This window comes from Portunus trituberculatus, chromosome 24 (genome assembly GCF_017591435.1).
Source record: "Portunus trituberculatus isolate SZX2019 chromosome 24, ASM1759143v1, whole genome shotgun sequence".
In the NCBI taxonomy this organism is placed as follows: domain Eukaryota; kingdom Metazoa; phylum Arthropoda; class Malacostraca; order Decapoda; family Portunidae; genus Portunus; species Portunus trituberculatus.
Genome location: NC_059278.1, coordinates 7,144 through 19,643, shown reverse-complemented (window position 1 = coordinate 19,643; position 12,500 = coordinate 7,144). Strand labels below are relative to the sequence as shown.

Below are 12,500 nucleotides of genomic sequence, written 5' to 3'. Positions count from 1 at the left end.
AAATAGGATCCTGGGTTTTATAAATAGAAATGTTAGTTATAAAAGTAAGGAAGTGGTGCGTAGCTTATATAATTCCTATGTTAGGCCCCATTTAGAGTATTGCATACAGGCCTGGTCACCCCACTATAGGCAGGATATCAACATGTTAGAAGCAGTTCAGAGAAGAGCAACTAGGATGATACCAGCTTTGAAGCGCCTGGAGTATAGAGATAGATTAAAGGCATTAAACATGTTTTCATTTGAGAGGAGATGTATAAGAGGATATGATAGTTATTTAAAATGTTCTCAGATACAAACTACATAGATGTGAGATCTTTCTTTACCTTAGAGGAGGGAAGTAGAACTAGAAATCATGGCAGGAAGATTAGAAAGCAAGGCTGCAGGTTAGATAGAAGAAAATATTTCTTTAGTCATAGGGTGGTAGACTTCTGGAATGCATTGCCAGAGACGGTTGTAAATAGCACTAGTTTGACAATGTTTAAAAACAGATTAGATAAGCACTTAAATTTATTAGATTTATAATTATGTATAGCGCTGCATGATAGTTTTTATAAGAAATTTACTATAGTTAAACAAGACATGATCCCCATGTATGGGGATCACAGATTGTAGAGGAATTCGCTGCAGGACTTAGCCCTGTTAATGGGCCAAATATTTAGAATTAGTATATAATGTATTGTGTACTTGTAAGTGTATCTTTAAGTACTGATGACGAGGTCGCTGTGCGACTGATACAGGATAACCTAGATGGGCCCTGGTGGCCCTTTATCCTATTATTTATGTTTTGTTATGTTATAGGTGTTACAGACGCTGCCCTGTTCATGACAACGACTGCGAGTATGTTGTGATAGGGAAGTGGAGTGGAAAGGACGGGAATGGTGGATATGTGGAATAAGTGGAGTATAAATGGACTAAGAGGTTGACGAGTGACGTGGGGGAGTGGTGTACAAGTTGTGTGGGGATGAGAATAGGTGGGGAGGACTAAAGGGAGCGTGAATGGATCGTGGCTCCAGGAGGCAGGCTGGGAACTGAATCAATGTGATAAAATGGAGGAGAGAGACTTGAGAGGGTGTGGTGCGAGTGTTTGTGACGGTTAGGACAGCATGGATAAGAGTGGAGAAGACGTGTAAGGAGTGGTGGTGGTGGAACTGTGTGGAGACGAGTGAAAGGCTGTGGGCAGTGGAGGAGTTTTAAGACAATGTGACGTGTTAGACGAAATAATTAGAACAAGAAAATGCTGTTTTGTTCCATATTTATCCATTACAGGCGTTGACGATCCAAAGGCCTGACTCCACAGCGGTAATGCGTCCCCTCTACTATCAAGGAGAGACTCTACCTTGCACTACACCTTCACTGACAACGCCCACGATCAACACCTCTGCCTCACCACTACCGCAACATCAGAGGACTGTCTTGCATCGCGCCCAGACACTACGTAGATTTCACTAACCAGGTGGATGATTGTGTGGCAAGATTGGTTGTGTGGATGTGGAAGGATCGGGTGTGGGGAAAGTTTTGAGGGTGTGACGTGGTGTGGCTTACCCAGACTGGTGTGGGGGGTGTGAGAATGAAGGGATGCGAGTGTTTGTGTGGATGTGGGAGGATCGGGTGTGGGGGGAAGTTTTGAGGGTGTAACGTGGTGTGGCTTAGCTAGACTGGCGTGGGAGGTGTGAGAATGAAGGGATGCGAGTGTTATGACATTAATGGGCCGGGATGCTAGATGTACGTAGACACTGGAGACGCAGGGAGAAGGGTGTAAGCGAGTGTAAGTGTTAACGAGAGAGGGGGGCGAGTGAGAGGCTGATTGAGGCAGTGAAGTGTGTATTGTAGGACAGTGTGGCGTGGTACATGTGCAGATAATCTATTCATTTGTTAATTTGTTTGTCCATTACAGGAATTGGCGATCCAAGGCCTGAGTGTATCGATCAAGGGACTCCACCACCACTGCCGCCGTCCAGCGAGATTCGGCTCCACATCTCACACCTTCCGCCGCCGTCCAGCCGCCGTCCAAACACCACCACCATCAAGGATTATGCACGGCACCTTGACCCTGCGCGGCCATCACCTACTGTGGGTGTCGGTGGCCAGGGTGGGGGGGGGAGGAGTTGCGGGCAGCATGACAGTCAGTCTTCCCTCTTTCACTGTGGTACTGTGGGTGGTGTGGTGTGGTGCCATTACTCCATTGTAATAAACTGTCTTCACTGCCTCATTGTGGTGTTCTCACTGTACTAAGAGCTGTTGTCAATAAATAATAAATTGTGTAGAAATCTTTGTTTTGGTAAATTTGCTTTCCTGGGAATATTTGTGCATGGGTGGTTTGTGAGTCGCCTCAAGCTGGCTGAGGTCACTGTCTCACCAATATTGCCGCCATTAACCTCCCACTCTTAACAATAACATGGCAGAAATAAAAACACACTAATTATTAAAGCTTTTTATTTATCATGAGCAATACAAAAACAATTGGAGAAAGGATGAACTAATATGAACAAAATGACTCCTTATCATGAGGGATAAAATTGAATAGCAACGTAAATTAAGAAAAAAACGGAAAATCCTCAGAGATAAAAAAAAAGGTCCAAAATACTGCACTACTGACCAAAACTTAGGAAAAATTAGTAAAAAACTGGCCAAAAAAAACAAATGGCCCCTAAAAACAGGAAAAAGTTAAAAATGGCCAAAAAAAGACCCTAAAATAAAAGTGACCAAAAAAAAAACCCAAAAGACCCTAAAACTGTACTAAAACCCAAAAGACCAAAACTGTACCCCAAAAGACCCTAAAACTGTACTAAGTCGAAAATACTCTAGAGAGTCTCCGGAGACAAGGCAGATGCATACTGGAGCTAAAATTAAATGCAAGAGTCTCCCTACACTTTTATTCAACATTTGACATTATAGTACATTGCCTGCAAAACTCTACAAATATTTTCAACTTAATAGTAAAAAAAATGAATAAACATGAATAAACAGTAAAAATATGAAAGATTACAGAAAAAAACTCTACACAAATTTCAACTTAATAGTAAAAAAATAGTAAAAAAAATGAATAAACAGTAAAAATATGAAAAATTACAGCAAAAACTCTACACAAATTTTCAAACATTAAAAAAAGTCAACAATTATCAACTTAATACAAAATAGACATTTACAACATTTACAACAATTTACAAGAGAGAGAGAGAGAGAAAAACAATGAAATAATAATAATTTACATGAAAACAATACATTTTAAACACACACACACACACACCCGGTAGCTCAGTGGTCACAAGCCAGAGGACCGGGGTTCGATTCCCTGGCCGGGTGGAGACATTTGGGTGTGTCTCCTTTCACGTGTAGCCCCTGTTCACCTAGCAGTGAGTAGGTACGGGATGTAAATCACAATTTTCACCCCAACATGACTTTGTGAAGCTGTACAAAATCACCAAATAGTCACCACAAGGAATAGGGAAATGTGTCATAGTACTGAAGGGGTTAAGACACCATTCATTACCATTCATTGAAGCAATCTACATAGTAAGATACACTCTTGATACACCCCTGACACACTGACACACTCTCACCTCACTCACAAACTCCTAAAAACTCTACATTACCTTTAATAAATAAGAAAAAAGTGATTATCTCGCACTCTCTCACACACACACACACACAGCTTTCATGACAAAAATATGCTATTTCTGCAAAGCTTCCTTACAACACCATTAACCCCTTCAGTAGGGTGACACATTGCCATATATCCCTTGTGGTGACTATTTGGTGATTTTTACTGCTTCACAAACTCATGTGGGGGATTAAAAGAGTGAAGACTGTGGCCATTAATCTTGTGACCTCCATACACCCTTCCTAATGTCAATATAATGGTCTTATTGTAGCAAAACTGTCTTAAAATACCCTGAAAACACACCAAACTGTCTTAAAATGGTATCAAAACACACCAAACTATCTTAAACTGCCTTAAAACATGCCAAACTGTCTTAAAACGGTCTCAAAGCACACAAAACTGCCTCAAACTGCCCTCAAAACATGCCAAACTGTCTTAAACTGCCCTCAAAACATGCCAAACTGCCTTATAATGCCCTAAAACATATCAAACTGTCTTAAACTGCCCTCAAAACATGCCAAACTGTCTTATAATGCCCTCAAAACATATCAAATCGTCTTAAAAATTCCCTAAAAACCATGTCTCCATATTCCGTTTGGTTACTATTTGGTGATTTTCTAAAACTTCACAAACTCATGTGGGGGATTGAAATATTGAACACTGTGGCCATTATTCTTGTGACCTCCATAGACCCTTGTTAATGTCATTGAAATGGTCTAATGGTACACAAATCTCAGGTAAAATGTCTCCCAGTACTAAAGGGTTAATATAGTGAAGACTGTGGCCATTAATCTTCTGACCTCCATAGACCCTTGCTGATGTCAATAAAATGGTTTAATGGTACACAAATCTCAAGGTAAAAATGTGTCCCAGTACTGAAGGGTTAAGGACCATTGATAGAAGCAATCTACATAGTAAGATACACTCTTCATACACCCCTGACCTTCATTACTGGGACACAGTTTTACCTTGAGATTTGTGTACCATTAGACCATTTTATTGACATTACCAAGGGTCTATGGAGGTGACAAGATTAATGGCCACAATCTTCACTATTTTAACCCCTTCAGTACTGGGACACATTTTTAGCTTGAGATTTGTGTACCATTAGACTATTTTATGGACACTTGAAATTGTCTATAAAAGGCAGAAGATTAATGGCCACAATCTTCACTATTTTAACTCCATCAGTACTGGGACACATTTTCACCTCGAGATTTGTGTACCATTAGACCATTAGGAAAGGTCTATGGAAGTCACAAGATTAATAGCCACAGTCTTCACCATTTTAACCCCTTCAGTACTGGGACACATTTTCACCTTGAGATTTATGTACCATTAGACCATTTTATTAACATTAGCAAGGGTCTATAGAGGTGACAGGATTAATGGCCACAGTCTTCACTATTTTAACCCCTTCAGTACTAAGACACATTTTTACCTTGAGTTTTGTGTATCATTAGACAATTTTATTGACATTAGCAAGGGTCCATGGAGGTCACAAGATTAATGGCCATAGTGGCATAGTCTTCACCATTTTAACCCCTTCAGTACTGGGACACATTTCTACCTAGAGATTTGTGTACCATTTGACCATTTTATTGACATTAGGAAGGATGTATAGATGTCAGAAGAATAATGGCCATAGTCTTCACTGTTTTAATCCCCACACAAGTTTGTGGAGGTGTATAAAATCACTAAACAGTCACCACAAGGAATATGGAAATGCATCAAGGCACTCAAGGGCTTAAGTGTGTTTCTTATGGTTCTAGAGGCAGAATGACAAGACTTCTACAATACTAACTGGAGAAACACTCTTGAAACACCACCAGTCATCTCTGCGGCCTTGGAAAACTGTCATGGTGGAGAATAAAGCATTTTTAAGTGTGTTTTTATGGTTCTAGAGGCAGTGGCAACATTTCTATATTATAACTGGAGAAACATTCTTGAAAACCCTGCTAGTAACCTGTGGCCTTGGAAATTAGTCATGGTGGAGAATAAAGCATTCCCTCTGAGCTCAGTAAGTGAATGAGTGAGTGAGTGCTGAGTGAATCTCTTAACAAGCACACTGCATCTTTGCCCAGAGAATCCAACACTTGCTTCACAAACTCATGTGGGGGATTAAAATAGTGAAGACTGTGCCCATTAATCTTGTCACCTCCATACACCCTTTCTAATGTCAATAAAATGGTATTATCACAGCCAAACTTTCTTCAAATGCCATCAAAAACATGCCAAATAGTCTAAAAATATCATAAAAACATACCAAATTGTCTTAAAATGCCCTGAAAAACATGCCAAACTCTTAAAATACCATAAAACATGCCAAACTGTCTTAAAATGCCCTGAAAAACATGTCCTTAAAATGTCCTTAAAAAAAAAACATTCCAAACTGCTAATCTATCCTAACTGTTCTTCATGGCTCCAGGTGTTGTCTTGTACTCTGGGTGTTGCTGATGGCTGTAGGTGTTGTAGAAGGCTTGTGTTGCATTGTGGCTTGGCTTGGTGGTGCAGTGTTCCAGCAGCAGATAACTTTATAAAATGACAATATTTATTCTTATTTCACCTTTTCTTATTTTGTCTTCATTCATTGTTTCTTCTTCTTGTTGTCTTCCTGTTCCTGTTCCTCCTCCTCCTTGGCTGTTCTCTCTCCCTCCATATCTTGACACAACCTGAAATAAATCAAGCTGTATTAGTACACTCAAACTTCACCCACATCATTATTATAGTTTATTGACCATCAACATCCCTTACAAACTTACACTTAATTACATACGATTGGTGCATAAAATAATGACAATTACTTCCTCATCTATGCCCATAAAACTTCATATTTCAATAAACAATGCATCACTCTTACCAGTTAACCAAAAGAAAGAAAAGGAACTCAATTATTTACGTCAAAAATCAATAAAGCACTATTTTTCAACTGATTAAACTGAAGAAAAAAGAAAATATCCTATAAGAAACACTAATCTTGAAATAAACAGTAACAATTAACAGCCACACACCAATAATATACTGGTACACCTCGCCTACACCCACCAATCCATACCATTGTAACGTTAATGACAAAAAAACTAATTTGTAGTGTTTCTCTCAATTCCAAATTAGACTTAAGAAAATATTAAGAATTATGTCATCTTTTTTTTTATTTCATTTATTTACACCATGTTGGGTTAAGATAATTTAATATTTTGACACACACACACACACACACACACCCAGTAGCTCAGTGGTTAGAGTGCTGGCTTCACAAGCCAGAGGACCGGGGTTCGACTCCCCGGCCGGGTAGAGATATTTGGGTGTGTCTCCTTTCACGTGTAGGTGCTATTCACCTAGCAGTGAGTAGGTACAGGATGTAAATCGAGGAGTTGTGACCTTGTTGTCCCGGTGTGTGGTGTGTGCCTGGTCTCAGGACTATCCCAAGATCGGAAATAATGAGCTCTGAGCTCGTTCCGTAGGGTAACGTCTGGCTGTCTCGTCAGAGACTGCAGCAGATCAAACAGTGAATCACACACACACACACACACACACACAAACAAATTTATTGAGTTTCTACTCTAGAATAGTTGATAAAGTACAAGAGAGAGAGGGATGGGTTGACTGTATTCATTTAGATTTAAAAAAAGTATTTGATAAAGTGCCACATGAAAGATTACTATGGAAGTTAGAGGAGAAGGGTGGCTTAAAAGGAAGCACATTGAGATGGATGAAGAATTACTTAAGGGGGAGAGAAATAAGGACAATAGTTAAAGATATGAAGTCCAAGTGGAGAACAGTAGACAGCGGAGTGCCACAGGGTCAGTATTGGCGCCAATACTTTTTCTCGTATATATAAATGACATGCCAGAGGGAGTGAACAGCTACATAAATCTGTTTGCGGACGATGCGAAACTGTGCAGAGTCATTAAACAAAAGAGGATTGTGAAATACTACAGGAAGACTTAAACAAGATCTGGAAATGGAGCAAAAAATGGGAGTTGGAATTCAATGTGGACAAAAGCCATGTCATGGAAATGGGAAAAAGTGAAAGACGACCAGTGGGAATCTATAAGATGGGAGATGGAGTAGAACTAGAAAAAGTAAAAAAGGAAAAGGACTTGGGAGTGACATTGGAAGAAAATAATCAACCGGTAAGCCATATTGATAGAATTTTCAGAGAGACGTATAATTTGCTAAGGAATATTGGAGTAGCATTTCACTATATGGACAAGGAAATGATGTAGAAATTGATAAGTACTAAAAAAAGACCTAGATTGGAATATGCAGGAGATATGTGGACTCCCCATAAAAAGAAACACATAAGAAAATTAGAGAGACTACAAAAAATGGCTACAAGAATGGTTCCAGAATTTAAAGGGATGGCATATGAGGAGAGACTAAAGGCAATGGATCTACCAACCTTGGAGCAGAGAAGAGAGAGAGGGGATCTGATTAACGGAATGGATGAAGTGGGTAATGAGAAACTGATCCTGAGAGAAGAATATGACTTTAGAAGCACAAGATCACATAGTAAGAAACTAAGGAAGGGACGATGTCTGAGAGATGTTAAAAATTTAGTTTCCAAAAGATGTGTTGAGACTTGGAACAGTTTGAGTGAGGAAGTGGTGTCAGCAAAGAGTGTACATAGTTTTAAAGAAAAATTGGATAAGTGTAGATATGGAGACGGGGCCACATCAGCGTAAAGTCCAGGCCTTGTAAAACTACAACTAGGTAAATACACACACACACAAGATTAGAATAGATTTAGTTAAGATAATTTAATATTCTGACACACACACACACACACACACACACACACACACACACACACAGAAACTTACATATGAGCGAAATGTAATGTATTCCAACATAAATGGAGTGATATCGGGGATTTTAGAACTCAACGATTACTTGAGGGACAAGAACCCAGATATTGTGGGTCTTACTGAAACAAAACTGAGAGAGGAGAAGACCTGATGAAGGTTGGAGAAGGAAATATAACGTTTGGAAAAGAAATAGAGTAGGTAAGATGGGAGGAGGAGTGATGTTGCTGGTTAAAAAGATATAAAGGTGGATCAAGTGAAAAAGGTATGGGAAAGGCAGAAGTGCTAAAGATCAGAGCAGAAACTAATGAAGGAAAAAGAGGCACTACATAGTGGTGTACGTACCACCTAAGACAAATGCATGGTCAGTACAGGAATATGAAGAAATGATAAGTGATACAGGAACATGTCTGGAAGAAATGTTGGGTGGCTGTGAACGAACTATAATGATGGGAGATTTTAATTGTAAAGAGGTGTGTTGGGAGGACTGGTCAATGGAAGGATCAGAGACAACATGGGGAAATACACTATTGACACTGGCAATGGAAAATGTGTTAACTCAGTGGGTCAAAGAAGATACTAGGTTTGGAGGAGAGGAGCATCGTCAAGACTGGACTTGGTCTTTAGTACAGAGCCAATGGTCATTGAGGAGATGAGGGTGGAGTGCCCTTTAGCAAAGAGTGATCATGCAGTTTTGGAGTTCAAGGTGATAGACGAAGAGAAATCTAGAAGAAATGAAGAATATAAAGTGGGAAGATGGAATTATGCCAAGACAGATTTTGGAAACCTAAAGAAATTCTTTCAAGAGACAAATTGGATGAAATTCAAGAGTGCTAAGGAGCAAATGAAAAGTGGAAGGAATTTATAAAAATATACAAAGAAGGTGAGAAAAATTTGTACCAATAAGACAACATAGAGAAGTTGGAAAGCAGGACTGGTTTAACGATAGATGTGAAAAGGCTAGAACAAGAAAAGAGGATGCATGGAAGAGGTGGAGAAGGAAAAGACGGATTAAGCAGTGGGAAAGTTACAAAAGAGCAAGAAATGAATATGTGTTGATTAGAAGAGAAGAAAGAAAGAAACAAGAAAAGGATATAATTGATAAATGTAAAGACCAACCAAGGCTTTTTACAGACATGTGAACAACAACATCAAAAATAGAGAAAGTATTGAAAGTTTAGAAGTAAATGGAGTATACAGTGAAGATCCCAGGAAATGGCAGAGGCTATGAATGGATGCTTTGGAAGGTATTCACAAAGGAGACTGCTTTTGACAAACCACTGGTAATGGAACAGAAAGGGATTATGAAGGAGTTTCAAGTAACGGTGGAGGAGATCAAGAACATGATGGGGAGTTTAGAAGTGAGAAAAGCTGTGGGACCTGATGGGGTATCAGGATGGATTTTAAGAGAATGCAGGGAGCAATTGGCAGAAAAAGTTTGTGAAGTAATTGATGCCTCATTAAGGGAAGGCGTAGTGCCCCAAGACTGGAAAAGAGCTAACATTGTCCCAATCTATAAATCAGGTAACAAGAGAGACCCATTGAACTATAGACCAGTGTCACTTACAAGTGTGGTAGCTAAGATGTGTGAGAGGGTGGTGAAGACTAGATGGACAGACTTCTTGGAGAAAAATGACATACTTTGTGAGTGTCAATTTGGTTTTAGGAAAGGGCGTTCATGCACGACAAACCTGATATGTTACTATTCGAGGGTGATAGATGTAATACAGGAAAGAGATGGTTGGGCTGATGGAATATATCTGGATTTAAAAAAGGCCTTTGATAAGGTACCACACCAGAGACTGATCTGGAAACTTGAAATGGTAGGAGGAGTGCATGGCAGTTTACTAAAATGGATGGAAGACTTTTGGTAGGAAGAGAAATGAGAACAATAATTAAGGACAGACCATCAGAATGGGGATTGGTGGAGAGTGGAGTTCCACAGGGATCAGTGTTGGCACCAGTAATGTTCAGTCTACATAAATGACATGGTGGATGGGGTGTCCAGTTATGTGAGCCTATTTGCAGACGATGCAAAATTGTTACGAAAAGTGAGATGTGACAAAGATTGCGAACTACTCCAGGAAGACTTGGACAGAATATGGAAATGGAGCTGTACATGGCAAATGGAGTTCAACACGACAAAATGCAAGAAAATAGAGTTTGGCAAGAGTGAAAGAAGAATCAGGAGTATGTACAAGATAGGAAATGAAGACATAAAACCAGTCATGAAGAAAAAGACCTTGGGGTGACAATTACCAATGACCTATCGCCAGAGAGACATATAAACAAAATAATTGGAGAAGTATTGAACTTATTGAGGAACATAAGAGTGGCGTTCGTATATCTAGATGAAGAAATGATGAAGAAAATAATTACTGCAATGATAAGACCGAGGCTTGAATATGCAACAATACAGTGGGCTCGAACTTAAAGAAACACATAAGGAAACTAGAGAAAGTACAGAGGGCTGCAACGAAAATGGTGCCTGACTTAAGAGATTTGACTTATGAAGACAGACTGAAAAGAATGCAACTTCCAACCCTGGAAAACAGAAGAAAGGGAGACCTGATAGCAATATACAGAGTGATGATTGGCATGGAAAAATGGATAGGGAAGATCTGTGTATGTGGAATGGAAGAATGTCGAGAGGGCATGGGAAAAAACTAAAAATGGCCACTTATAGGAGAGATGTGAAAAAATATAGCTTCCCTCATAGAAGGGTGGAAGCATGGAATAGTTTAGACGTGGAAGTGGTCAACGCAAGGAATATTCATGATTTTAAGAAAAAGCTGGACATTAATAGATATGGAGACGGGACAACACGAGCATAGCTCTTTTCCCGTATGTTACAATTAGGTAAATACAATTAGGTAAATACACACACGATTAGAATAGGTTAGGTTAAGATAATTTAATATCCTGACTGACACACACACACACACACACACACACACACACACACACACACAGATTAGAATAGGTTAGGTTAAGATAATTTAATATCCTAACTGACACACACACACACACACACACACACACACACACACACACACACACACACACACACACACACAAGATTAGAATAGGTTAGGTTAAGATAATTTAATATCCTGACTGACACACACACACACACACACACACACAAGATTAGAATAGGTTAGGTTAAGATAATTTAATATCCTGACTGACACACACACACACACACACACACACACACACACACAATGGACTGAGTCGAGGGAAGCAGAGATGGTTGGTTGGATTACAAGAAATAATTAAAGATCAGTTGAAGGAAGACAAAAAAGAAAGATCCAAGGAACTGGTTAATGTAATGAAGAATAAGGAAACATTGATAAGGGAAATAGCAGAAAAGAAGAAGAGTGTGTTAATATTTGGGATGAAAGAACAAAATATAACATATAAGCCTAAGAGAATTAAGGAAGAATTAAAAACGGTAAGAGATCTGTTCAAAAATCTAAATGATGATGAAAAAAAAGACCTACAAGAAGAAGTGGAAGAGATCCATAGACTGGGTCCGTATAAGGAGGAAGTGAGCAGACCGATTAAAGTAGTACTGAAGTCACAACAATCTGCGGAGGATATCCTATATAGAACATCAAAGTTAAGAAAGATAGAAGGTTGTAAAGAGGTGTTTGTGAGAAAGAATAGAAATGAGGAAGAGAGAGAAGATATAAGGAATTGGTGGAAGAGGCGAGAAGGAAAAATGATGAGCGGTCTGAGGAGGAAAGAGAAAAGTTTTTTTGGAGAGTTATAGGAGAGAGAGTCAGAAAGTGGTATGTGGAAAGAAGGAATACGGAGGAACCCTAGAGGGAGCAGTGGGTGGACCGTAATGTATACTAATATAGATGGGATACTGTCAAGTAGATTGGAATTGCAAGACTATATGATAGTGGAGAAGCCTGATATAGTGTGTTTGACTGAGACAAAATTGCATGAAAAACAAAGATAAATTTGGATAATAAATATAATATATGGAGAAAGGATAGGAGAGTAAAGGTGGAGGAGGAGTTATGATTATGACGAAGAAAGAAAGAAATGTGGATAAGGTTTGGTATGGGAAGAACAAC

At 39.2% G+C, this 12,500-nt stretch overlaps 2 long non-coding RNA genes across 6 annotated transcripts in view; one reads left to right on the top strand and one right to left on the bottom strand.

The window, feature by feature from the left end:
- Nucleotides 1–2,268, top strand: part of LOC123508319 — a 4,230-nt gene extending 1,962 nt beyond the window's left edge. For all 5 annotated transcript variants that reach the window (XR_006675916.1, XR_006675915.1, XR_006675919.1 and 2 more), the window contains exons 2-3: nt 1,267–1,453; nt 1,895–2,268. This is a non-coding gene — a long non-coding RNA (uncharacterized LOC123508319). The remainder of the gene's footprint in view (nt 1–1,266; nt 1,454–1,894) is intronic.
- Nucleotides 2,269–2,859: 591 nt separating this feature from the next.
- LOC123508320 lies at nt 2,860–11,492 on the bottom strand. The gene is made up of 2 exons (XR_006675920.1): nt 11,442–11,492; nt 2,860–3,652 (listed from the first exon to the last, which is right to left on the bottom strand). It is a non-coding gene; the product is annotated as an uncharacterized LOC123508320 (long non-coding RNA).
- Nucleotides 11,493–12,500: the final 1,008 nt, after the last annotated feature.